The 27,483-nt window shown below is 36.8% G+C and overlaps 1 protein-coding gene across 2 annotated transcripts in view; it reads left to right on the top strand.

Annotated features, from left to right (window-relative positions):
• Positions 1-27,483, top strand: part of PIBF1 (progesterone immunomodulatory binding factor 1) — a 123,553-nt gene that overhangs the window by 36,525 nt on the left and 59,545 nt on the right. The window lies entirely within an intron of this gene.

The raw sequence follows: 27,483 nt of genomic DNA, 5'->3' as shown, positions 1-27,483 counted from the left end.
ATTCTAGTAGTAATTTTTTTTCCATTACCGGTGCAGTAACAATATGAAAGTTTGATTCTTCTCCTACAATCCTTTAAAGACAAGCAAACATAATTATGCATCTCATAGCAAGAATGTGGATTTGATACTGTAGAGTAGCAGTGGTCAAACTCTGAATCTGTTCTGTTGTTTTTTTTCTTTAGTTGAAAGTAGAAAATTATCTTGTATGATTACTTCAATTAATAGTTTTTGCAAAGTGTGGATAGAGAGCAGTAGTTATGAACAGTTATACTTGCTACATGCTTCTTTTCTTACTGCTGTCTCTTCTCAGTCTTTCATATTCCATGTATAAAATACAGTGTCTATACAAATGTACAATTCTATTCATATGGAGAAGGAAACTATGATTGATTTTCTGCCTGTTTACAAGCAGTCTTACTATCCTCCTCTGCAGCACCTTGTCTTCACTTTTTGTAAATTTAGAATATTAGCTATAGTAAATTATGAGGTAATCTAAAACTGTGGACAGTAATCAAAGCTGTTCTTGGTAAGTTTGTCATGTGTCCTTAATGCTGGATTTGATTAATTGTTTAATCCACATCTTTTTTCTAAAATGAGAAGGTCAGTTCATTAACCAACTGTGCCACCTAGTCATCTACTCAAAGAAATTACTTGATGTGAACTGTTTTTGCTTGGAATTTTTTTTTAATTATAGGTAGTAATCTATTAAAATGTTGTAACTTAAGCATAGGCACAAATTAATTAAAGTTTTTAATTTTTATGTGTAACTCCTAAATTGCAGTGGTGATATTACTGAAGAAATAGCATTGTCCCAGCATAGCCACAAAGGACTGAAAAAAGCGTCAGTGCTAACTAGTGGTGTGAATCAATAGGGGTAATTCTAGAGTAAACGAGACAGGTCAGACGACTCGATATCCATGCTGAATTTCAGGAGTTTGACTTCAGATTAATTCTAATTCAGGCTGAATGGGCCAAAGGGTGCTGAATGCCTTTTAGTGGTTAGAGTGCATTGTAGGTGTTCTTGGATTCTCAAAAAGGAATTCAGTTAGCAAACTCTGAGATGATGGCTCCACAATGCAAATCAAAATGTGGAAATCAAAGCTGGTTAAGTGGGGGCAACCAGGAAACTTCATTCAAAACTGATCTCCCGAGTCAAAATAAAATGCTAATATGAGCCAACTATGTGTTTCTTTATTTCTCCTACCTTTCACTGTGATAAGACTTACTATGACATGTGGGGAGTTCATATCTAACTGGAAGCTTTTCTGGAAAGTAGGTCTGATGTACAATAATTTGAGTATGCACACTTTCTTGTTTTTAATGAAAATATCAACTTTATAATTCTTACCATATTTATTTTTAAACTTAAGAACCATGAAGAAAATACTCTTCTATTCTGCTGTATTCCCACTCATATAATGTGTCATTTTTTTCATATTGTTGCTTTTCCCTTGCAATCAGAAACGTAGGAAGAAAATTTTAAAATGCAAGCTTTAGAGGGGAAAAAAAGAAAGTTAGTAATATGCCATTTGTTGTCATCTTGTTTGATACGCTCATGCTTCTGTCCTCTTGTAGCTTTTTCTAGTGATAAGCTCTCCAGTTAAGTAAAACTCTCCTTTCCTCAATTTCAATAAGTTAATAAGTTGATTAATACTGGTTTTTGGAGTTCAAAGAAGTAGATTATTCCTCAGAAGATTATGCTTTTCAGAGAAAAAACTTCTGCTTGTGAAAATGGAAAACCCTTACTTCCCATCTTAAAAATGTAGGTGTCTCTCTTTAAAACTACCTCCCTTCTAACCACAGTACAGGTGTCAAGACTGTGACTTTTTTCACATTCCAAATCATCTACCTAAATGAAATGCAAAGTAACAAACTGACATGATGAGATGAAATAAATGCTTTAACTTAAAGACCCCAAATTCTGAATTTACTGTGGACTGACATGTGGCAGTTCTGTGGAACAAAGAAATTTTCTAATATCACCAGAACCTCCTAAGATAAAAAAGGAATACCTGCGTTGTCCAATTTTATATTTAAGTGATTATAACAGCTAGTTCTACTGTAGTGAAAACGAGGTGACTCATCGTAGTTACCACTGGTATCATAATCTGTATAAACAAACATGTTTGAAAGCTTCAGAAGTATGTGGAATGTTGACTGGCCTGAATGGTGGTTAAATAAAGCCCCTGGCAAATCTTGTGATCAGAAGTGTAACTAATACCCAATTTTCTAGTCAAGTCCAGTTATTTTCATTTTTCTTACTGATGTTTGTGATACCTTTTTGTAAACAGCTGTTTACAGATGCCAAGAAAATACCAAAGTGATCATATTCATGAAAGAGTTATATTGAGAAAGAATCTGCTGTTTCAACCTCAAAGTAGATCACTATGATGTCAGGATGTAAGTTTTGTTGCTCTCTTTGATGTTATACAGCTGTAAATTCTGTGTGAGAAGCCATGTTTCATTTACCTGTGACAATGAAAAAAACTTAACTGATTTGATATTTTGGATTAAACTGTGGTCAATGTCACACATGTTCTAAAAAAATTATGACCAATGGAAACATTTTCACTTTGTTTTAAACTGCTGGTAATGTGGCTAAGACTTTTTTCTAATTTTAAAGCTATATTACCTCAATTGAAAGTGTCTCAGAATTGAATGAGGAGAGAAATTCTATAATAGCTCCATCATCTACTACATAGTAAAGTGTAGATACTAAATATGTTCCAACTTTTCCTTCTCTTGAATATTCCTGGAGTGTTATTTTCAAACTATTGACTGTTAATCTGTTACTTACTTCTCCTTGCCAAAAAAACCCAACCCAACAAAACAACAACAAAAAAACAGCACCGAAAAGTAGAACAAATGCATCCTGGTTTCCTATAGTTTTTTTCCTACTGGTTAAATTTTCTAGTTTCATATAAGGTGCAACATCAAACTGAAATGGTTCCTTTGTTCAAAGTGGACTCTCAGATCTAATAAGGGGTGAACTCATAAAAGAGCACTGTACCTCAGGGGATGCCTACGAGAGCCATGTCTTGACTTTGATTGTTCACTTCCTTTAAACCTTAAGGAGTATTATGTCTTTTTCCAGGACTGTACAGCTCAGCTCTATAAGTGGAAACCGATTTAAAAATTCCAGAATTACTGGGAACACAAGGGAAATCCATAGATGGTGTGATTTTACAAAATCTTATTTTTCTTAGTGACAAAAAAAAAAAAATCTGTACTCTGTTACAATTGATTGCTGCTCACATGACGTACTCAAGGTGATTTTTCTTTTCCTGACTTTGTAATGATAAAATGAGAAGTGTAGAAAAACGAAGAGAAACAAAGTAGGTATGCAGTAAACAGAAAAAGAATATTCAAAAAAATTGTGTTATGGCAATACTATTCCTTCAACTTTGCAGTGGGTACTATTTATAAAAAACCTCAGTTTTGTAAAAGCTAATGGCAGGTTTAAATTCCTGCCTCTATCTATGAGGTAATAGGATATTTTAAAATATGTACTTTTTTTTTTTTCTTATTTGAATATGCACAGGTGATGAAAGGGCATTTTTAAACAATGTTTTTACAGTTGGGTTGAGTAAAGTCAGGATGATGGCTACAAAAAATAGTTTAGTGTCTTAAGTTTGTTCTACAAAGATTTCAAAGGATTTTGGATTATTATTTAAACATTTCTGGATTGATGTATATAGCTCAGCTATTTAAAATATTAGATTTGTAATGGACAATCTGCTACAGGTAAAAATACCTTTAGGAGTATTTTTAGTGTTTCTATTTAGAAATGCCTTTCTCATATAAAAAGCAAAATAGAATAAGTCATTGATGTTTCTTGATAGCAATTGTCTGTGCTTCATAGGTTTAAAAAGTATGCAAGAAGTTCTCTGTATGTTTGTGTTTACCTATTTAATGCTTTTCTTTTCAGTCCGCTGCAAACCATGTATACATTTTGGAGACTTCTTTTAGTCTATCCATTAATCTTTATAATTTGAATCTTTTTTTCACCCCCGTTTGTTCTGCATAATTGTGGTACTTTTTAGAATTCATTTGGAGGTGAGATTAATGCTATCTGATTTTAGTCATCTGTCTTAAACTTTGTAGGTGATGGAGAGAGGTGATCAATCCTGTTCATAAAATGGGTGTTTAAATTAGATGAAATTAAGATCCCTATATCCTCTTATTAATTGCCGACAAGCTTAGAGGACTATCTTAGATGAGAAGATAATCGGATAAATTTACTGAATAAATAAATGTTCTACTTTGCAGTTAGAATCTCTGCTGAGTATGCAGGAATCTCATTATTAGGTTAGCATTTATTACATTATACATTCATTGTTAATAGAAACATTAAAATTAATTATTTGCTCCTTCTATTAACATGTTTTTATAATCCGGATGTTGCTGACTGCAATGACAGGATTCTAATCTTAAAATGATTAAGTCAATGTATTTGTGTACTGGACTTATTGCTAATATTTAAATAAGGGCCTATTACCTCTTCAAGAGTATTTGTATAAAATGAGGAATTAAATATGAATTAAGAAAAGATCCATGCTGAAAACTTCTGGCCAAAACATTTCTTTGCCAAAGCTGCCATAACCCTATATTAAAAACTACTATTATAGCCTTTTAGTCCCTAGACATGGCTGCTACTTTTGTATATGAAGTGCTTTGTAATCCCTTGAATAGAAGAGCTATGTAGGTTTTGAAAATTACTACCGCTTTAAATCTTCAATTTCAACTGACTTCATTGGTGTTTTCTAAAATACTTTTTTGGTAATAATAATTTGCTGCTACTGTATTCATTTATGACTTCTGTAGTATGATGTGTATATGTAGTTTTGATAACACTTAGGATTTCTGTCAGTATAAAGCTGAGCCCTTTACTGTCATTGTTAGACCTTGTCTAGATTTCAGCCCTAGCCAAAGTAACTACTACACATTTCCCATAAAAACTACCTTCATCTTGTTCTCCTGATGAGAAAGTTAAGTACGAGGTGCTGCTAAAAGGGTAAAATTCCATTAATGTCATGGAAATTACTGAAAGACGCCCTCTTGGAAGTTCAGAATCAATGCAAAGAAGGCAGTGAAAGGACCAGGAGTGACAGTATGATGGAGAAGCAGAGAAAAAGTCCATTTCCCAGGTGACTGGGTCTAGTTTGTTTCCAAGCTGTAGAAGCAGCACTGAAATCCATAACAAAAACAATTCTATGCATCCTATATTTCTACTGAAATAAATAGGGAGGGTCCTACTCTTCTTCGCTTTTCTTCTGGGGATATGTTTATTTGGAGTTTACATCTTAATGGATGATTCTAAGCTGCATTTTAATAAACAGAAGGAAAAAAACTATTAACTGATTTGATCAAATAGATGAGTGTTAGGAAGACTGCACAACTTGCTAAGGCATGCCTAATTGTCTTTGGTTGTTCCCTAATAAGGATCTCAAAATTTTACATTCTTAGCTAAGATAGTGTTCTTCCAGAATGAATGCTTTAAGCCCTGTAACCAGTCACCTCATGACTGTAGCTGTCTTGATGTTGTAGAATTATCAATGTCAAGACTCATAGAAATGATAAGTTAGGCTGATGGCTGACCTTTCTGAGCTTCATTACATCTGGAACACAGGCTTTGAAGTTTGTTCTCTTACTGTGCAAGGAATGTTCAATGATTATATTTATAGCTCTAGAATTCTTTTTATTTCAGTTCCTCTTGCCCCAGCTCCCAAGAAATAATTCTCACAAAAATATTATTAGCCTCTGAAGGATGCTTTGGGAAGGCTGTAATATGAACATATCCTCATATCATAAAGGTTTTCCTTAAGCCTTGACGTTCTCATTTTACCTGTTCATTTCCTGCTAGCCAAAATGCCTTAATCTTAAAACATTAAGATTAGTAAAGGCAAAATGTTAAAATTCTGTGATGGCTATTATGCTGAGTACCTAAGAAACTATTTACTCTTTTAAGTCCTTAGGTTTTTGGTTAGCCTGGAAAGGTTGAAAATGTATCAGTGTCCTTTGAGAACAACTTCGAAAGCAGTTGTAAATTCCTTCAAAGAGGCATTATATGATATAAAGGTGCTGCTGCTTAGACTTCATATTTCTTGAATTATAAGGTTGAAACTTCCACTGCAGTCCATGATTATGCTATGATTGTTAGTATCCCTCATGTATACACACATTTTTGTGATTCACTGTGCACAGCTTCTCATTAATGATGAGCACTGACAGCATAAGCAAATAGGGGTCCTTTGGAACTCATTACTGAATGATGTTTCGGGTGCTAAAAGTTTACATGGGTTCAAAAGGAGACTGAAAAAGCTCAGAGATAAATTTGAGCATTACTTAACAAGTAGAAACCACATCCAATTCAGGAAATCCTTGAGCTTGAAATAGTTGAACACTAGTGGCAGAGGATTAGGGAGAAATACAATCTGTGAAGAAGTTTCTCTTGCTCTTCTCAAAACATACACTTTGGGCTACAGTTGGAGACAGGGTTATGTGGCCGCGTTTACATGGGCCTTTCGTCTGATATACTACAGCTATTCCATGTACAGCTATTCTATGTAGAACAGAACAGAAGCTATGAAACACTGGGAAATTTCTCAACCTGTTTACTGCTTTTGCTTTGTGTCCCTTCAAAAAATCTAGGCTGGATGTAATGACAAGATATAAAAGAAAGCATTTATCTGAAGATGAAGTTAATGTGATTTTTTTTTTTTTAAAGATTGTTACATATATCAGGTTATCTATGCAAATAATATTTATTTCTCGAATGTTTCTAACCATCTGAGCTTGAAGGGTTAAATTTGTGTGTGAAGCCCCTAGCAGCGTTAGGTAGACCAAAACATTAACACTTCAATGGCAGATGAGAAAATGATCTGTTTGTAGGAAACTCCCAAGTTTTTAGAATATGGAAGAAAAACAAGTCACAAATAACATGAATGTAAATATATGCAGTGATTGTTAGTTGCATGTGTCTACCAAAACTGCGTATTCAAAAGCTAAATTCTTCAAAGCAGGGGTATTGTATTTTCATAGAATCATAGAATCATAGAATAATTTGGATTGGAAGGGACCTTTAAAGGTCATCTACTCCAACCCCACTGCCATGGGCAGGGACATCTTCAGCTTGATCAGGTTACTCAGAGCCCCATCCAACCTGATCTCGAATGTTTCCAGGGATGGGGCATCTACCACCTCTCTGGGCAACCTGTTCCAGTGTTTCACCACCCTCATTGTAAAAAATTTCTTCCTTATAGCTAGTATAAATCTACCCTCTTTTAGTTTAAAACCATTCGTGCAGAGAGGAAATTAGAAAGGCAAAAGCCCAGCTAGAACTCCACCTGGCCACTGTCGTGAGAGACAACAAAAAATGCTTTTATAAGTATGTTAATGACAAAAGGAGAGCCAAGGAGAATCTCCATCCTCTATTGGATGCGGGGGGGAACGTTGCCACCAAGGATGAGGAAAAGGCTGAGGTACTCAACGCCTTCTTTGCCTCAGTCTTTAGTAGTCAGAATGGTTATCCTCAGGGTACTCAGCCCCCTGAGCTGGAAGACAGGGACGACAAGCAGGATAAACCCCCCATAATTCAAGAGGATGAAGTTCATGACCTGCTATGCCACCTGGATGTTCACAAGTCTATGGGGCCGGATGGGATCCACCCGAGGGTTCTGAGGGAGCTGGCGGAGGAGCTTGCCGAGCCGCTCTCCATCATTTACCAGCAGTCCTGGTTAACTGGGGAAGTCCCGGACGACTGGAGGCTCGCCAATGTGACTCCCATCTACAAGAAGGGCCGGAAGGAGGATCCGGGGAACTACAGGCCGGTCAGCCTGACCTCGGTGCCGGGGAAGATCATGGAGCGGTTTGTTTTGAGGGTGCTCACGAGCCATGTCCGGGACAACCAGGGGATCAGGCCCAGCCAGCACGGGTTCATGGAAGGCAGGTCCTGCTTGACCAACCTGATCTCCTTCTATGACCAGGTGACCCGCCTCGTGGATGAGGGAAAGGCTGTGGATGTGGTCTACTTGGACTTCAGTAAGGCCTTTGACACTGTCTCCCACAGCATTCTCCTAGAGAAGCTGGCGGCTCACGGCCTAGACAGGCACACTCTTCGCTGGGTAAAAAACTGGCTGGACGGCCGAGCCCAGAGAGTTGTGGTCAACGGAGTTAAATCCAGTTGGCGGCCGGTCACGAGCGGTGTTCCCCAGGGCTCAGTTTTGGGGCCGGTCCTGTTCAATATCTTCATCAATGATCTGGACGAGGGGATCGAGTGCTCCCTCAGTAAGTTTGCAGACGACACCAAGTTGGGCGGGAGTGTTGATCTGCTGGAGGGTAGGAAGGCTCTGCAGAGGGACCTGGACAGGCTGGATCGATGGGCCGAGGCCAACTGTATGAGATTCAACAAGGCCAAGTGCCGGGTCCTGCACTTCGGCCACAACAACCCCAGGCAACGCTACAGGCTTGGGGAAGAGTGGCTGGAAAGCTGCCCAGAGGAAAAGGACCTGGGGGTACTGGTTGACAGCCGGCTGAACATGAGCCGGCAGTGTGCTCAGGTGGCCAAGAAGGCCAACGGCATCCTGGCCTGTATCAGAAATAGTGTGGCCAGCAGGAATAGGGAGGTGATCGTGCCCCTGTACTCGGCACTGGTGAGGCCGCACCTCGAATACTGTGTTCAGTTTTGGGCCCCTCACTACAAGAAGGACATGGAGGTGCTGGAGCGCGTCCAGAGGAGGGCAACGAAGCTGGTGAAGGGCCTGGAGCACAAGTCTTATGAGGAGCGGCTGAGGGAACTGGGGTTGTTTAGCCTGGAGAAGAGAAGGCTGAGGGGAGACCTCATCGCACTCTACAACTACCTGAAAGGAGGGTGTAGCGAGGTGGGTGTTGGTCTCTTCTGCCAAGTAACTAGCGATAGGACAAGAGGAAATGGCCTCAAGTTGTGCCAAGGGAGGTTTAGATTGAACATTAGGAAAAATTTCTTTACTGAAAGAGTGGTCAGGCCTTGGAACAGGCTGCCCAGGGAAGTGGTGGAGTCACCATCCCTGGAGGTATTTAAAAGACGTGTAGATGAGGCCCTTAGGGACATGGTGTAGTGGGCATGGTGGTGTTGGGTTGACGGTTGGACACGATGATCTTAGAGGTCTTTTCCAACCTGTATGATTCTATGATTCTATGATTCTATGATTCATTCCCCCTTGTCCTGTCGCAACAGGCCCTGCTAAAAAGCTTATCCCCATTTTCTGTATGGCTGTACAAAAATTTTGACATTCAAATGATGGCTATTTATGTAATATTATATTTCAGCCCAATAAAACCATAAAAGTTTTCTTTTAATGGTCATTATCTTCTGGAATTACATTCTGAATCTGTGGTTACATTCTGATTACCCTCTGGAAAAGGATGTGATATCTGGACAACTAACTGTTGAAGAACAGTCTGTCCAAATAGGTGTTTATGTGATTTGAGAAGGAAGTTACAGCTTTGTAATCTTAATGGACCTCATAGTAAACTCATGGGAAACTCTGAAATGTTAGACTAACATTTATGAGAGGGAGCTTTGGGCTGAGTTTTGGCCAGAGCTTGTCTTCTGCAGAATCACATTCAAAGTGTTGAGAAAATGTTAGGTATAACTGGAAGCCTAACTCTACTGCTCTCAGCCTGGTCCTCACTTGTATGGTGGTGATACCTGTTTCATGTAAGTGACTCTCATGAATAAGGAAAGCAATAGCATATTGTTCTGGAATGGAGGGTATCTGGTCCATTTTACATTAATAAATGGAGTACTATGAGTAAATGAAGGACAATCATACAGTGTTCATGAACAGGCTACCAAAACAGTGTACATCAGTGAGGTACTTTCAGGCTGTAAGCCACAGGGAGCTGTTTGCCTTGTCCATTAGTCCATCCAGCATTGAATATGCCTAATTAATCCCAATCATACTGAGGATTTCCCAAAAGAGAGGGACGTATGATATTTACATGTAGTGCTCACAACTGATGAAACCACTATTCACAACTAACGGAACAACCATGCGAGTCCTTGGCAGCCTGTTTGCTGCCTTCTCGCTTCATGAGATTGGCTTGTCTGGTGACTGGTGCCTCGATGAGGAGAGAATGGAAAGACCAGGGTTGGAGGGCTGACTTCCCTTTTGTACGGTCTTGTTTCTAGGTAAGATTTCCTCAAGAATGTATCCCAGACTTCGTCAAGGTTGGCTCAGAGAGTTGTTTACATTCAAGGAGACCAGTAAATTGTTTTTGAAACTACATGCCTTCAGCACTGAAGTATTGCATCACATATTGGATAGTGGGAAGGCCATGTCCTTTAGTTTACTCAGTGCAAAGCTATTTAGATAATTTTTACAGCTGTTTGTGTTTCTAGCTAAATGATCTAAAGGCACATTTGTGTCTACTTATATGACTATCTGGGTAACTCTGTAAGAATATTCTGTGAAACCAGCAAAATGAACGTGCAATTAATGTTCAATGCATAGTTAACCAGAGTTCAAGAGCTTGCTAAGGAATACCTTGATCCTGGACAGCTGTAGGGTGGTAACGTGACATGATAGCAGCATTTTTACCGAACATCATATAGCCATAGTGGCACTTAGGTGTGACACGACATTTGAATCGTGGGGACACCAAAAGGGTGCTACTACTTTGAGTTATTTATGGTATCAGTGAGTATATGGGTGTGAACTGGTTTTATATTTAAAAGCAAAAAAAAGTTACTTACTAACAGAACTTTAGCAAGACTGAAGTGAGATGGGAACATGTGTTCTGGATGGGCCTCTGAGGGGAGCACTGCGTGAAAGTAGATATGCTGGACTGCTGCTGGTGGTAGCTGGTGGTGATTAGTGAGAGGATTTGTAATTCTATGGTAGGAGGAGTGTGGTGAGAGGCAGTAAGGTCAGAGAACCTGGGAAATGAAGAAACCCAACAGAGATGGAAGGGAAGGGTGCATATAAAAGAGTGAAGCAAGGGACTTTACTACAAACCAAAAAGGGCATCTGTGGTTCTTACCACTAGGTAGAATTCATAAAGATGTTGCTCATATGAACATATACTACCCAACCCTTTCTTATAAGCCCTGTTTATTAGCAGGTTTTTGTACTTGAAAGGAAACTAATGTTGATGACTGAAGACGACGTTGCACAGACCACCCCGCAAACTCTTTTCCTGAAGCATGGAAGGGTAGGGATTGTGTGTGTGCGTGCCCCTTATAGGTGCTCCAGAAGCAAAAAAATTGCCATAGCTTATGGCAGCTTCTCACCCACAGAATAAATACTCATATAGGCAGCATAACTTGAGAAACTTTCTCTTAAAGGGAAGTAAACTTTTTCCATCAAGTATCAGTGTAGTTGTACTAGAAATATAATTTAGGTTCCTTTGAGGTGAAGCTTGGGCGTTATATAAAATGCTTATACCTGTCAGTCATTTAGTCTTTTCATAAAATGTTGGATTTCATAATATACACATAAAATGTAAATGTACATACTTGCACTTACAAGCCTATTTGTATATCTCTTCTAAAATTTAAATACTGGATATATTGTCAAAATGCTGCAACTCTTGGCTGATACTTTAACATAAATACTACTGCATGTGTATGTATATAATCTAGTTTAAGCTTTGATGTGGAACTTGTCATCTGGAATTGTTTTCATGGATATTCTAATTGTTTCATGGAAAGTGTTCATTGCCATGAGTAAACAGATATAGAAGTGCACTGATTCATCTGATTCATCCCTTCTGAAATTTTGCTTGCTCTGATTTCTCTGAGATCTTAACATTTTCCTTTCCAGAAATATAATCTACATCATAAGTTTCAAGATGCTTCAAAAAGTTACGTTTTCCCATTTTACCTTGGATATATTGCTGGGGTCACCAGAATTGGTTGTGGGTTGTAGAGAGGGGAAGAATTTGTCCCATTCAAAACGCTACGGGAAGGGGAGAAAGTTTTCTTTGTGCAAAATGGTACCGTAAGTAGATGAAAGTAATTAGAAGCCCTAGTCCTTCTCTTGTCTTCATATGCCCCTCACTTCAGGCAATTAACTGACTCTTGAATCTCTAAGTATACTCAATATAGACTGTTTCTCTCATCAGTAGAGGACGAACACAGTGTGACTGATGTAAATCACATGCCCCTGTGAAATGCCCAGAATTAGGTGGAGTGAGCCCTCAATTGATACCTTAATTCTAAGATTTTTAGACCTAAAACCATGTGAGGAAATACTGTATCTTTTTTGTCTGTTGCATGTTCATCTACGACTTTTTTGTTTTTATAGGCAGTGTACTTTTTAGAAGCTAGGGGCTGGGTTTTTTCGTTTTAGATTTGTCCCTTATGACACTCTGTTCCCAGTCACAAGTTGTGAAATCTGGGTCTAATTTCTGTGTTATGTCAAAGTTCCGGGCTTTTTTCAAAGTATTCTATACTCATAGATAAATGGGATACATTTCAGGTTTATTTTCTTGGTGCCAGATGAATGCCTCTTTTCAAAGAAAGAAAAAACTTTTTAAAGTAGTGCATTTGCTGCAAGGTACTTGCATTATTAAAGTGTGCAGATGAACAGAAAGTAGTTGACATGCTGCAAGTTAGAAAAGAGCTACCTTATGGCAACTTGTTTGCGGGCCAGGGCTCTCCCCCCCCTGCATTTTCTTACTTTGTAAAATAATCAAATCTTCCTTTTGTCCTTTGTCTCAAATGGTTATCTGTTTATACAGAACCACTGTATTAAACAGTTTTAGTTTATCCATTAGAGTAAGCAAAAATAATTGCAACCTTTTTTTATTGCTAAATTGATATCTTTTGGCAGAATTATTTGTGAATAATTTTTAAAGATAGTTTTTACATTTATCTTTGTAAGTCTCTTTTGTTATGCCAGCTGTCTAAATCTTTTCATAAACTTCAGTTAAAAGAAACATATTTTCCATGATTATTTTAAAATATAATGTTTACTGGAAGGGAAGTCTAGTGAATTCCCACAGATGAAGTGTGAGTGTATTTCTCCCACTTGTAAATGAGTTCTTATTTCCTACAGTACATATTCTGGTACCACAATGAGTCATTTTCAACATGTTTTAGTTAAGCTTCTAAAACATTTAAAAACTTGGCAGATACATGTAAATGAATGTTACATCCAGTTTTAGAAACTGCTTCCAAATAATATTTTACTAACATGATGACTGTGAATAGACCTTTCAGAATGCAGAAGTGTCCTTTGCGATAAGCCTAAAAGCATTTGCAGAGGTCTTATTTTTATTTTGTTTTTTTTTTACCTTTAACATGTTTTGGTTTAACCATCCTGTAAAATAGGGAGAATACTTTTGTGAAAAAGCCTTAAGGTTTACAGGCAAAGTGTTGTAAATGGAGTATTTTCGCCAGGCAAGTGATAGCTTTCTTTAGGTATATGAAGTGAATTTTGCAAAATTTCATGCTATTTTATTTTACAATTTTACAACTTTTTCAAATTAAAATAGTGCTATCTCCGTTTTAATATGATATTGTTTAAGGTTATATATGCCATTCCACCCTTTAATCTGTTTCCTAATAAGTTACCTTGACAGTTAAAATATTAGAAGAGAACTCAAGACTGAATAGTTTGTGTGATTAAAAGGGACTTGTGAGTAATGGGGGTGGAGTGGGAGGAAAATGGGGGAGGCAGACCAGGCATACTTAGATTTAAAAGAAAAAACAACCAAAAAACCAAAAATCATCCAAACAAAAAAAAAAAACAACTCAAAATCACAAGTGTTCCATTTGTGAGAAAGTTTATTTTCATTTATCTATTACTTAAAGAATATTTCTTATTTTAACTTTCTTGTCCTGGCTTCCTGGTATCTGGAACATGTATTATAATGGAACCTTATATACTTTGCTCACATGTTGATACCTATGCTTAGACACACTCACATTTCTGCAGTCTGGATTTGAATACCACCCTAATTTTTTTCCAATTGTTGTCAACATTTGTCTTGTCAGTTTAATATGCATGGTAGGGATAACTTTGCAAGTCTGTGATTATTCTCTGTTCCATCTGTATGTTGTCCACGATGCAACACCATGTTATCAGTAAGTTGTTCTTACTGTAACTACCACCCTTAAAAATTTCTTTAGCTTTTTATTAGACTCAGAAGAAGATGGGGAAAACTTTTAAAACTTGGATTACTAGGTCTTTCATTTAAAGATTTCCTGGAATCCTTTTTCCCTTAGTTGTGTGATGTAACATATAAAGGAAACCTATTTCAAAACCCGTCTTCTCCTCCCCACTCCCCAAATTGGTCTTAAATATATTAACTTTTCATCAAGAAGAAAATAAAAAAAACTAGGGGGAGAAGTTTAGGGGATTGAGAGTCTTAATTATTTTGTCATAAAAATACAAATACATTCTTCTCCTTCCATTATGTCTAAGTTACTGTGAAACTTGCAGAAGATAGATGATAGGCAACAGAGGAAAGGCGAAAAGATGAGGGGTGGGGAAAGGCATAATGTGAATAAAAAAAGAGGTAAGACAAAAGAGGTAGCAGTCATGAAAACTTTACTGAGTGGGATTCACCTGAGTGTAGAATATATAGTGCAGTTTACCGGTCTTTCTCTTTGGAAGAGTGGTCTAAGCCAGGCAAAGACAAAGCAGTTGCACGAAGGGATTGGGTGAGTGGAAGGCAGTGTGTTGGGCATGGTGGCAGTGTCCATTTCTTCCGTTCTGCCCATCCAGTTACTTCTGTATAGCTATTTGCAGAGGTGGAAACTGTAAATCTTATTGATGGTAACATATTTGATATGCATTTTGTTCAGTACAAGGTGAACATCTCCTTCCAGTTCTAACACTGAAAACCCTTGAACATCCATTTTCAGATCTCAATTTCATTCATACCACTGTTTCAAAATTTTGTGATCTTTTTGCAGCTTTTTTGTTAATGTAATATACTGTTAGACTTTGGATGAGTTCAAACATTAGTTTCTGAGAAAAGTAAGTAAATGCAACATGGATTTCAGTACAGCTTTTACTGTGGCTGGCATCAGTCTTGTCTAACTTTAAATGCCTGTGCCAGGATGAAATCGTGTCTATAAAGTACTTATTTCTTTCCATTGACTTATAAAGGGAGTCTACACGACTAGCTCAGATGTAGATACCCACATTGTAAACAACTGAAGCTAGGTGAGGTGAGTCCACCTGTCTTTTCTGAGTTAAATGTGTTCAGCGTAGACCCTTCTCACAAATTCATGGGTTTTGGAGCTTTTATGCTTTACCATCATTCTTATTGAGTCTTCTTCCAATGCAGAATCTTTAAGCCTTTAAGCATTTGTCAAATGCTGGTCATAAAATTGAATATTTTTATTATGAAGTATGATATACTTTATATGCTGCTTTTTTTTTCCTTTTTTTTTTTTTTTTAATGGACTCTGCTCTGCTGTCTTCCATGATTGGGAAAGATTTTGATTGACAGAAGTTCATTGAGATTATGTAGGTCTACAGTTGTCATTATATAAAGGATGAGATCTGGTTAATGAAACTACAGAAGGTAGGAAGATACCATGCTCCTTTTAGACATGCTAAAATTTTCAATCATCTTAGCTGTCTTACAGTAACTCTTAGAAGAGTTACCACACCCAAATGAAGAGGAAGCTTGCATTTGTCTTTTTAGAGAAAAGGGGAGAAAGGACAGACAAAAATTGGATAACACACCATTCTGTTTCCAAAATATAAAATGCATGTAAGTCTCTTGGGGTCTAAATGTGACAGCACCATTAAACAAAATATGCAATAACTGTACTTAAAATGTAATACATGGTTGATAAGTACAGGTTTTGCACATGCTAATGGCTTTCCAGCAGGTTGTCATGGTGATATCTGGAGGCAGATTTTCCTTGACTAGATTCCACTGAAGTCTTACCAATACCTCCTGTTCTGAAGCACCACCTAACCTCAGAGGCACTTAAAATCAGTCTGCCTTCCAAGTTGGAGCACAACTAGGTAGAGGTCCCTGTGCATGCTCGGAAGTCTCCTGGTTTGGAAAGCTAAGTGCTTATTTTGATATGGGTAGGGAGGTGCTTGAACTCTGTTCAAGTCCCTGAAGGGCCTGTTTTTATTAGATCATGGCTAACTCATGCAAAAGCATTGAGTTCACTCCAGAACACTGTTAGAAGAGGAGGTAATGGCTAAGCTTGCCTCTTTTGTAATGTGCTTTGAGCACTCGCCCAGGAAGTTCAAGACCTTGGTCCTTTCCCTCTCAGTCTCCCTAATTATTTAAACAGGTTTTGGTGTTATCTGGAAGTTATGTCAATTTGCCCAGAATTATTGGCAACAAGTGTTGATATACATAATGCATGAGTTATTTTTCCACAAAAGAGGAAAAATAAACAAATTTGGGGGTTCCAAAGCTGATCATACAAATCCTCAAAAAAATTATAAAAATGCAATTAAAATATAACTTTTAGACTTTTTTAGCAATGTAAATTGCCTTTTTGTATTTCTTTTTCCATCATTAAAAAAAAACAAGACAAACAAACAAACCTGGAGATGTGGATATTGGCAATAAAGTAGTTACCTATAAGGTTTATAAACATAATTTTGAGAGTGAGCCTTTTGGATCGATTCTTTTGTCATTGCATGTAACCATCTTTTCATAAATAAAACCCTGATCTCTACTGTTCCTAGTGGAAGCTATTCTAGTTATCATGTTCAGATGGAATTTTAATTTCTGTTCTAAGATTATTTTCTCCTGGTTTATAACAAGGAGTTCTGATGCCAGCATTAGTCCTTAAATATCTGTTGTTTTGCCCTCTTAAAATCTTAGTCAGACTTTATTTTCCTAGATTGTAGCTTATCTGACTTCTCATGGGATAGATTCCTTGTTCTCTTGAACATGCGAGTACCATTTCTTTTAATCTTGACCTTCCTTCAACACAGATAACTGGAATTCTGAACAATGTTTCAGATAATTTCCTGCTCTATCTTGTATGATACCATCATTTCCACTAGATGTACCTTAGTGATTCCTGGAACTGTATGTCTTTTGCATAGTTGGATCGTGTTAGCAGCTTAGTTATCCTGATACCATGTAATGAATCTGGATCCTTTTCCTCCATCCATTCTGTCTTCTAAGTGTTTGGATGAAAAGAGCCACCACCTTAAGTTTTCTAGCCCTGCTCTAGGTCTTGGATTTGTATATGCATTCTTATTTGTTTTTGTGATTATGCTACTAATGTAAGAATCACACTCTCCAGCATATCAGAGAGGCACATCACTGTGGAAGTTGTGCAATCTTTTTGCTCCAAGTACTCAACATGAGATACAACTCACCTAAATGTAGGTGTACTCAGCATGGGTACTACAAAGGAGTTACAAACGTCTAAGATATCATTACAGTAAGTGGAAACTTAGTAAGCACAATCAGTGGCGTTTGGAGAGCCATTCAGCTGACCAAATAAAGGTTGCTGCTTCAGGGCTGCAAAGGGTTCTCTTTATAACGCTTTGGCTGCAGTGACTATATTTCTACCAGTCATGCTGGGGACCTAACTTACCTAAGCCTTTCTAAATTTAAATTTACAAAATCACAGAATAGTTGAGGTTGAAAGGGATCTCTGGAGGTCACCTGGTCCAACCACCCCACTCTAGGGCCACCTAGAGCCAGTTGCCCAGGTTCATGTCCAGACAGCTTTGGAATATCTCCAAGGATGAAGACTCCACAACCTCTTTGGGCAACCTTTCCAGTGCTCAGTTACCCTCACAGTAAAAAAAAATGTTTCCTGATGTTCAGATGGAACCTCCTGTTTCAGTTTGTGCCCATTGCCTCTGGTTCTGTCGCTGGACACCACTGAAAAAAACCTGGCTCTGTCCTCTTTGCATCTTCTTAGTGGTCTTAAATGTACACAGTGCATGTAGCAATCAACTACATGATCTAAGTAAACAATGGAGTCTTTAATGTAGAAGCTATAAGTAGTAGTATGATGCTACAATGAAAGATAATGTCACATGAATGTCAAGGAATCTCTACAACCCCTCTAGCCCCTACAGGACTTTCATAAAGGAAGCATTTTAAGCATTTTAGAATTGAATTTAGCAAAATTCAGTTGATGTGAAATACAAACTAATCTTATCTTTGTGAGGTCAGAGTAGATTAGCTGTGAGTAGGTTTTATTTCTATTTTCCTGTCCCATCTTCCTTTCCTACAGCATTCTCTAGATTGAGATGTGATATGATTGCATGAGCAACAATTCCTGAAACATGTTTTTAATCTATATTTTTGATATTTTTTTCAAATCTTCAGCTATTCAGTGATGTGTCAATAGCATACAAAAATTGAATTGCTTGAAAAAGAAATTAAGTAGGTTTCAAAAATTGTAATTTTACCTCTGGTGTATGATACTAATCAATGTGAACTTGCATTACTGAATTGTGGGGGAAAAAATAACATTTGTGAAAAGTGCAAATACTTGTAAGTTGATTCCTTGTTTTTATCATTTAACAGTTCATACAAACCTGTCAACACATTTTTTTCTGTATTAGCTAGTTATAAAAAAGCATAAAACAAATTACACGGGTTTTTCTGTAATTTTTGTACTTGTGTAAGTTTTAACTCTTCTGTACATTTTATTTAGCAGCTACCAGATTTAATTGTTATAAAAATGTTGACTAATGCTACTTTTTTGTCTTTTAGAAATATGTAGATTTTAATCACATTTGTTTTGCTAATTACTAGTCTATCCTTCTGTGTCCTATTAAACAGAAAATGTTTGGTCTGTAAGAACGCCTTTTTAATACACTCTGGGTTTTAGGAAGAGAGTAGTATAAATTACGTTACAGTTCAAACAATAGGCTTACCTTTCACTTGCTTGCTACAGTTTAATATTTTACCTGTGTATTATAGCTCGTCTGTGAAATGTTTAGACATGTTTAAGCATCACTTCTTAATTTCTCTCTTACGATATTAGTACTTATTATTTTTCCATAATGTTTGCAGTTCCAGCAGTTTTTGTACTTACTTGCCTTGGCCTTCCTACTCTACTTACCACCCTACAAAATAAATCTTTGTATATTCAAGTTGATGCCAAGATGCCAGCAGTACAAATTATAATGTATGATTCATATTACAAACTCTTACAGCATTTATTGGTGCGCTAGTACATTCCTATGAAATGACAAAGTCAAATAAATTTATACATGTAAATGTACGATCACTGAAAAAGATTGTCTCTGTGTACAATTGTCTCTGTTGATCTTGCGTGTGTACATATTTCATATCAATTCAATGATCTTTAAATATGGTTAGAAAGTAGTAATTTGCTGTTACTGCCACATTAATGCTAAAATAGTAAATGAACCATTTAAAAACAATCTTCTGAAATACTAAAATAAATTTGTTTGAAAATTAGAACCGTGATATATTTTCCAAAATAACTATGGAGGGAATATAATGAAGGAGAATCTCCTAAAATAAGAAAAAAAAAAATGTAAAAGGTAACTGAAGTATGATTGTGCCAAATGAAAGAATAGTTTTGCCATTACAACACTGATGCATATAAATGGCTTTCTAGATCTTTACGAATATCTGACTTCTAGCCCTACCAACTGAATTGTGGTCAAGACCTCTTCCTTTTGCTATTTTTGTCATTTTTTTCAGATTACAATTTCAGAAATTTCATCTTTTATTGCATGCTAGTAATGATAACACTCTGAGAACGAATACTACTTATAGAACTAATAATACTTTGAGAAGGCCTTGAGAAAAGGATATTCTTTTAATACAATCAAAAAAATAGACATACAATTTTACTATTGAAACTCAGTGGCAAAAAATGGCAGCATGATTTCTCAATCACAGAGAGTGAAAGAAACATACTTTAAATAGTACTGTAGAAAGGTTTCTTTTCTCTTCTTGAGTTTCTTCAATGTCAAATAGTCTTTTTTTTTTTTTTTCTCTTCCAGGATCTATTTTGCTTTTTGGTATTCTTTTGAAAAGTCCCAACCTCTACATTTCTTTTTTTTTGAAGCTGCATAAGCTAATTTGAAGTCAGTGAGAGATGTAGAATGGGAACTGTACATGCCATTAGAGGTGTGAAAACTTGAGTTCATAGGAGAATAGTACCAGAGCACTAAGTATTGTTACTTCTGTTGTTGTAATTTAAAGTATAAAATCTGATAAAAATATTTGCAATAGCAATAGACTTTTCTTTATTAAATCCATAAAAATAAATTAATATGCAACTTATAATTCTCCTTCTAGGGTACATTTTAATTACTTTTCTCTCCGCAAAGTTTATGGTCCTATTTTCAGTACCGAATACTGCAGTATGCTGTTTATTTTATTAATCATATTGCATGCTGTATTTGATCATGATCTGAGAGATGCATTGAATTGCTTTAAACACATGCTTTAGATTCTTATAGATCCATAGTACAGTTGTTGAACATACCCTGCATTTCTAAAGAAGCAAAAAAAGATTGCTCACATTCATACAAGAGCTTGCTTCCAAGCCAAGAATGACAGATGCTGTTACAGCTGAGAAATGTAGTGTTTTAGGAGAACACTCAAACAGTAGTTAACTTAAGTCAAAGTAGAAAAAATGAATTTAAGATGCCTTTATCTAGACTGGAGTTAAAGGTACTTGAGGTGTGGATGTTGGTTTTACAAACTGTCAAGGATTATGTTCCAATTCAGTAAATCTGCAATGTCTGAATGAAAGAAATAGTTCTGGTCTCTGCTTTTATTAATTTCAATGTGCCTAATTTCTTGTATTCCTCATTTTAAGTAAACATATTTGCAAGAATTTTTTTTATTGTTTGTATTTTCGTATTGTACAGTATGTGTAAATGATGGCATACTAAGGAATGGTGAAGCGGGGAGTCATCTGTACATAATCCAAACTTTTGTGGCCTAGATTTGACATTACTGTGCCAAAGCAACATATTTGTCCTATTTTAATGTTGACATGATCAGCTAGTGTCTTTAAATTCATTCCATGTGCTATAGAGAATAATTCACGAGAGATTGATTGTCATTTTTAGCAAGAATATAAGATAATAGAGTAAATGGAAATTCGAAAAGTACAGGAAAAGTATTAATAAGACAGGAGTACTGAATTATATAGCATCATGTATAATAATTCTATGTCTAGCATTAATACACACTATTGTAGAAACACAAGAGGGGTAATGGCACAGACTCAACTATTAAGTAATAGCACTTAATGTACCAAAAGCCTGGCACACACTATTGCACTTAAGTGGTGACAATTTTGGTTCCTAAAATACTGAAAATGTGTATGGCTTTACCTAAATAAGAAAAACAGTTGTTCTGAATTTTTTTTTTTTTAAAAAAGCCCCTAAAGATGGCATAGAAGTAATAACTTCTCGAATCTGCCAAAGTCCTTAACTTTACAAACTGTTGTGGTTTAACCCCAGCCGGCAACTAAGCCCCACACAACGGTCGCTCACTCTCCCCGGTGAGATGGGGCAGAGAGTTGGAAAAGTAAAAATGAGAAAACTCGTGAGTTGAGATAAAGACAGTGATAGGTAAAGCAAAAGCTGCATGCACAAGCAAAGCAAAACAAGGAATTCATTCACTACTTCCCATCGGCAGGCAGGTGTTCAGCCATCCCCAGTAAAGCAGGGCTCCATCACGCGTAACGGTTACTTGGGAAGACAAACGCCATCACTCCTAACGTCCCCCTCCTTCTTCCCCCAGCTTTATACGCTGAGCGTGACGTCGTATGATATGGAATATCCCTTTGGTCATTTGGGGTCAGCTGTCCCAGCTGTGTCCCCTCCAACTTCTTGTGCACCCCCAGCCTGCTCGCTGGTGGGGTGGTGTGAGAGGCAGAAAAGGCCTTGACTCTGTGTAAGCACTGCTCAGCAGTAACTAAAACATCCCGGTGTTATCAACACTGTTTCCAGCACATATCCAGAACATAGCCCCATACTAGCTCCTATGAAGAAAATGAACTCTCCCAGCCAAAACCAGCACACAAACCTACAAGTAATTCTTTACAGTCCAGCAAGGAAACTTGGGAAAGGTATTTCTTGTCACTGACAAAAAAAAATCAAAACATCTATAATGAGTGAAAAAGGTATGATTCTGCAGTTGTAACAAGTTTTATTCTTTGATTAATTTATAATGTTGTGTGTGGTGGTACGTGGCAAATAACCAATAATTAATTTGGCTTTAAAAAGAGATTATATTTTATATAAACAAGCAAATTCTGTTGAATTGTGTTACATTCTGTGGCTAGGGAACAGAGATTCATAAAGAACATTTTTTTCTATTTTGAGGAAGCAATTTTAAGATGGGATAAAATGCTAAATATTTTGTGTCTTCCCAGTGTTGGTGTTACAGGCAGAGTTGAATTAGCTGGATAGTTTTGAAAGTTCGAAGAAAATTGTTCCAACAGTTTAAGCCATGGGCCACTACAAGATAATACCTGTTTGGAATTTGACACGTATTTAAAATACTGTTTCTCTCAAAGCAGGTATTCTTTACTCTTACTGACATATTTTAATTTAAATAAGAATTAATTCAGGAAAGTCTTGTGTTTTATGCGGGTCAAACAAGCTGATCTCTGTGGTAACCTTTGACTATATCTAAGACTACATGTACACAGTTCATTGTGGTTCTGAATGTATCTGATCTAGCTTTATACTAGTCTGCTCATATACCGTTATTTGTTTCAGCACAAAGCTAAGTGAAGACTAATTTACTGTTCTGCTTAGCTTATATATTGCCTGGATTCTTCGAAAATGCTCTTCATTATTGAAAGCCCAGAGCTCTTTTTGAAAACATGCTGTGGCCAAAAGAATAGCAAATCTTAGCAGCATTCATCCAGAAGTGACAACTTTTTAATGAAATACTGATTCCTTTAGGTATTTGTGTCCACGTCTGTGCATTCATACACTCAAGTCTAAGGACAGTTTCCTTTGTTTATCAGTATTCATGCCTGTCACGTATAATCAACAAGCCTGCATTCTCATACTTAGTCCCTTTCAACATGAAGCTGAGGATACAGAGCATGAGGTCCAGAACTATACTGTGATTTCTGCTTTTTCTTCTTCAGGGGTGTCACCTCCACTGGTAGCTTTGTCATTGAAGGTAACTTTCTCAAATTTGACACTCGTGTTTTGCTTACTCTGCTTTAAAGAGGGAAAATGGACATTTCATGCAAGGTCCAAAACATTGACCAAAAAAAGCTGTTATTAAAAATTCCAGAAATAATCTCTTCTGAAAGAGTCTGTGAGCTCCTTGACAAAAACAGGAAACCTGGATGAAGGTCCTGTTTTGAGTAAAAGTGGTTTTGATCTTCACTTCCTAAGATCTTCACTCCCATAATAGAGACCTTTTACCTCACCTAAGGACTTCATTCCAGTAATCTGCTGATGTAAGGCTTAAGCTTCACCCTGGAGGACATTTTACACTTCCATATCCCTGGAACTTAAGAACAGGAAAAAATATTCACAAAGACCTCTGCTTGTAAGTTCAGTATCATTATATGAATAATGATGGGGTGTCTCTATTTGCATATTATTTACTAACAAAAGTCAAAACGAGATCTCCTCACTTAGGAATAACTGATGAAATGGAATTGGTTCATCAACTGGCAGGAGTGTGAAGACACATTAGTAAATAGGATTGCTTGTTCCCAGTGAAAAGATAATTAAAGTGAGGCGTAATGATTTAAGAGCTATTTTCAAAGAACTTGGAGATAACACAAGATTGGTCATCTTACCTTAGATACCAACAGGAAGTAAGTGTAAATCTTTCTCTTCAAATTTGGATGCATCAGGAATGATTTTGAGAAGTTTTTTTATCTCCTAGCTGGGAAAGCTGCTGAGTGTTTTTCCTATGTTGCTTTTGCTGACCAGAATCATCTGTACAGTAAATCCCCAACACCCTGTAACAGTGGGGATTCTGCTAATGGAAATATAGCTAATGAAGTTCTTACAATAAGACTTTCTACATAGAAGTTGAGGAGACTGCTAGTATGCTTGAAAATTTTGCTTTGAAATTGGGTCAGATTTGACATGTAAGTCTCAGATCCCTCCCCTGTCAGGAGGACTGCTAGATTGTCAGAAGAAGAGTTTTCCTACTCATCACAGGCATTGGGTAGCCTGATATGAGGAAATATTTGTTAACATGCGTGTGGCTCAGTCAATCAGATTCTTGACTTATTTTATGGCTAGGTCGCTGACCTTTTTTGAGGGTCAAGAAGAAGAATTCCTTTCCCTCTTATTCTTCTGCAATGAAGTTCTACATCACTTGTATAGCTGACATGTTTTCATTTGATGTTAATAGACTCAAAACTTTTAAATACTTCAATGTGTGTGGCAGAGTGATCCTAGGGATCCTTGATGTCTAAAAGCTTTCTAACTGGATGAAAAAGCTCTAATATTTGTAATCATAATCTAGCAGAGCCTGTGTCACCGTGAAGGTTCCCAGCACAAGTTCGCTCCTGAGATTTGCACTGCTGTGTTCTAACTCCTGAAACCCTTAGGCGTTATGTTGCTTTCAGGATGATAATTCTGCAGTTCTTATTGAAGATTCCCTACGCATACTCATGGTGGTTTTGTGGGGAATACACCTTGGAGTCAATAACATTGTAGATGTCCTGAAGCAGAAATCAAAGTTACCTATAACTGTTCTTTAAGGTGTGTTTTCTATATGCACGTTTGCAGCGCACCCTCTTTATTGCTTGCCTTTGAATGTCCATTTATGGTTACCAGGAATTCTGAGATTGGGAAGAAGTGAAAATATCGGCCAAACTCCACCCCGTTTATATAACAGCAGTCAAAGTATTAGACAGTGTGCCCCATTAGTATTGCTAAGACAAGCATGCTTCAGTGTCATGTACCTATAAACACTGCATCTTCAAGAACAGCTGTCAGTAAGCAGATTTTCTTCTTTTCTGAAAGACTGACTCCATTTTGAATTAAGGCAAGTTGAACTATTAGCCTATTAAATGGTTTTAGATTAAGCTTAGAGTCTGGTTCCAACCTGGTTCAGACTTTAACAGTGGAAGAATGGAATGCTGAGAATGGAGCTCAGAGTGGAATAGAGTTTAAAATGCTGTGGCAAAATATTAAACACCTCCATCTACTTAAACCTTCTTGTAATAAAAAAGGCAAAAGAATTACACATCACACAAAATAAGGTTAACTAACTGAAGTACAGTAGTTACTGGACTGTTTTTCAGTCATGACCTAAGTAGTCATACAAAACTGGTAACTAGCATGGTCAGACTGAAGTGCAGCAGTTCATTCCTCAAATTTTTAAGGGAAATTAACTTTTTCTATCTATATCTAAGTCCCCAGTCAATGGAAGTCTTTCTTGTAAACCATAAGAATACAAAGGGTTAAAGCCATGTTTTAACATACTATTCAGTGAATAGGTTCCTTTGCCTTTATCGAAAGAGTTAATGTTAACAATATATCTATTAGGGGGAACTTTCCAGCTGCTGTTCAGTGAGTACAAGAACTGCATCTTCAGTTGCTTTGTTAGTTGCATAATAGAGGTAGCCGTATTCTAGGGCTCCTAGCAGAAAGAACGGATGATGACAGGGTTGAAATGATACAAGCACTGAACACAAAGAGTAGTAGGAGCTTTCTCTTTCAATTCCACAATAAAAAGATGTCGACTTTGGTACGCTACAATCTAAAAGTTAAAAAGGAAAGGTTATAGTTTCCAGGTACTCAGTTGGGACAGGGAATATTTGGAGGTTAGGAGTGTCTTGTCTACAAGTTCTGTTAGGGGAAAAGACCCGAAAGAACAAATATTTGTTTTCAAGTCCACTACAAGAAGAAGAAGGAAAATTATATTTCTCAGATGTGATTATTGCAGGGATTGTGATAATTCAGCTGAAGAAAAAATTGTTTAAATGGTGAGAAAGAATGGAGAAAATGGGAGGAAAATACAAAAATTAAGACAAAGATATGTAGGAAGGGAGAAGAGAGCTGGACATAATCAGCGGAAGCAGAGAAACAGAAAACTTGGTTAATCTAAGAATTATATGCACTAAAATAAATAAATTTCAGTGCTTTTTGCTCTGGTCTTTCAGGACCCTGGTGATGGTTGTATCACATCTAAGACTCTTCTTAGAAGGTATACTTGAAACTTTTATTGCAAAGCCTGTTAGTATCCCCATAATTCATGAATTCTGACTTCCTTTTCTTCTTTTCAAACCTCGATTTTGTTTTCTCTTTTTTAACAGCTTCCCATAATACTACTCTTCTCAAATTAATAACTTTAATAGTAGAAAAAGTAGAAAAGCTGTATAAAGGCTTTGTGTCTGTCTTATAAAAAATCTGTTAAACTTGTCAGGCGTCTGATAAAATATAGAAAAGTGTAGTATGTTGTGACAGCAAATATGCTCAAGAGTGGAGACAGCTTGGAGTTAACTGATTATTTTTCAAAATAGTTACTGCATTTTTGAAGTATTTTCATTTTTCACATGCCTCAGCAGGTAATATAGGATAATTTGATAACTGAAGAATTTATTGGGATAGGCTGCTTTATAGAAAACTTAGATTCATTTGAGTTTTTCCTGCTTAGAAATGAAGAAAAATTAGATTGTTTCATTAGTGCCATAAACAGCTTGGTGATGTATCTGTTCAGGATTCATTTATCACTCTGCTTGAAGCTTTTAAGAGCATGCAGAATTTGACTGTAGCTCCTACCTTTTGTTTTGGGCTGTAAAAGTATCTTCCCTATTCTCTTACACTATTGATGCTGTTGTCTAAGTATGTTTATCTTGAAATATCTTCAAAAGATTCTCTGATTGATTTGAAGGACTTGTACACTTCAGGAAAATAATATTTAGAAGCAATATATGTTTCATTTCTGGATAATGACACACACAGATATCTACATCTTAACACTTGTAACAAAACAGCTAGTATATGACATTTTATTGTTTGATAGTTGTCTCTAAAGCTGAAATGCAGTTGTTTTTTAAGTCATATGAATGAAGAGAGGTCTTCACGCTGCCTCCTTTGTTTTCCCGTTAATGGTAATGTTAATGTGGTTCCAGTTGCTATCCAGTTGCCTATTGCATAGGAAAGGATATTTCACATATCTTAGACTTGAAAGAAGACAGATGCAGTAATGCTTTCCTACCTGTTGCTTGCCTGTCAGTCATTTTAGTATCCTCTGATTATGTAAGACCCATCTCTGCTAGCTGTTACTGTTATCGTGTCTTTCCATCCTTTGCTCTTCTAACAAAAACTTCCCTGCGCTGCCCAGTTGCACTGAAGCATGCCTGATGACCTGCAGGCGGCTTAATGGAAGTTCCTCTAAGTTCTGAAAGACAGATGGAAATCCATGTATTTTTCCAGTATCGTACTTTGTTTAAAACAACTGCTGGAAGTACAGTTATAGTAGTCTTTGGTACATGATTTTTAATGGTTTAATAGCTTTTATGTAGCATTCAAATGCTAATAAGCAAATGCAAATTATCTTGTGTGTGACTATACATCATCCTTCTTGTCTTTGAAGGGA

This window comes from Calonectris borealis, chromosome 1 (genome assembly GCF_964195595.1).
Source record: "Calonectris borealis chromosome 1, bCalBor7.hap1.2, whole genome shotgun sequence".
Taxonomy (NCBI): domain Eukaryota; kingdom Metazoa; phylum Chordata; class Aves; order Procellariiformes; family Procellariidae; genus Calonectris; species Calonectris borealis.
The sequence above is the reverse complement of the archived record's forward strand: the minus strand, read 5'-3'. Positions and strand labels throughout refer to the sequence as shown.